A 1,699-nucleotide genomic window follows, 5' to 3' on the forward strand; every position below is an offset into this window, starting at 1 on the left:
CCATTTTTCCCTGCCCTCTGGCACTGGGAAGCCATTCCCCCTTGTCCTGGCACCCTTGGCACCCTCTCCCTCCTGCATCCTGGGAGATCCTGGCACCCCAATTCCTTTGGTTTACTTGTCTGTGCCCCATGAGATGATCTGTTTCCCCCTGGCTGTGTCCTGGTTGCCCAGGTTCCCCGTGCTGGGGTGGATCTGTGTCCCCGGGGTGAGGGGGTGACTGAGGCTGCCGACGGGCCCCGCTGTGATTTCCACCTTAACTTGTTTCACGTTCCCCGGATACATTCCCGCTCCTGCCCGTCCTGCAGGCCGGGTGTTCCCGGGGGAATGGGTGTTCCCGGGGCATTCCCGGATCCCCGGCAGGGCCTGTCTAACGTTCCTTCTGTTCCCTCCTCACGCAGCGCGGAGCGAAGCCCAAGAAGGTGCTGTGTGACCCGTGTGACCCCCGGGTGCGCGGGGCATGTGGGGCCATCGCCATCCTCACCTGCCATCCCGGCCCTGCATGGCTGCTCCCTGCATGTGCTCCCACATCCACATGGCATCATGGAATGGTTGGGTGGGAAAGGCCTCGGAGACCCCCGAGCTCCCCCGGCGCTGCTGAGGCCACCGCTGGCCGTGTCCCCGAGTGCCACATCTGCAGGGCTGTTAAATCCCCCCTGCCCTGGGCAGCCTCTTCCCATGCTTTACAACCCTTTCCAGGAAGGAATTTTCTTGGTATCCAACCTGCACCTCCCCTGGCACAAGCTGAGGCTGTTCCCTCATAGACGTTTTTATAAAACCCTCTGGTGACTCGGGGACAAGTGGCACCTTCTCAGGGCTGTCCCATCCTGTCCCTGGGCTCTGGCTCCTCTGGGGACACCCAAAACCAGCTGGTTTGGGACAATTAGTGAAGCCAAAAATATTTTGTACCAGGATGAGCCAAAACTCCAAAGGTCTTGGCAAAGGATCCCGGAATGGTTTGGGTTGGGAGGGATGTTAAAGCCCATCTCTTTTCATGCCCTGCTGTGGGCAGGGACACCAAATCACCATTCCCTGCAGGGTCTTTGGGGAATATTTTTTCCCCAAGGGAATCTTGCCAAGGTGAGCACTGCAGACATGGAAAGGACCCGGCATTAGCACTGGGAGGGAGGGAGGAAGGGAGGGAGATGGTACCTGGAGCCCTCGGCGTCCCTTTGGCCCAGCTTTCCTTTCCAGCCGTGTCGGTTTCTGGGGGAAGGAACGGTGCAAACAGCTGTTTGTCCATGGGAAATCCAGAGGCGAGGAGCAGTGGGGAAGCCCTCGGTGAAGGTGCAGAGAGCTCTGGAGTGGGCCAGGAGCACCTGCCCCAGGTGTCCCCTCCTCGTGTCCCCCAGGTCCAGGTCTCTGCATGTCCCGAGGCTCCAGGGGCATGTGGGTCCCCTCATGCCAGTTCTGCCGGCTCCCAGGGGTGCCTGGCTGTCAGGGCTCTCCATAGGATGAAATTCCCATTTGGAATGCTGGGTTCTTCCCCTCCTGTCCTGTCCTGGTGGGTTTGCAGCTGCCGTGTGTCCCTGCTGTGTCCCTGCTGTGTCCCTGCCGTCTGCTCGGAGCTGGGGCTGGGGGAGGGATTAGGATCATGGGGGTGTGACTGTCACTGCCCTGAGGATCTGTGACTGTCACTGCCCTGGGGATCTGTGACTGTCACTGCCCTGGGGATCTGTGACTGTCACTGCCCTGGGGATCT

Source organism: Lepidothrix coronata, unplaced genomic scaffold, assembly GCF_001604755.1.
Source record: "Lepidothrix coronata isolate B3197 unplaced genomic scaffold, Lepidothrix_coronata-1.0 Scaffold746, whole genome shotgun sequence".
NCBI classification, from domain to species: domain Eukaryota; kingdom Metazoa; phylum Chordata; class Aves; order Passeriformes; family Pipridae; genus Lepidothrix; species Lepidothrix coronata.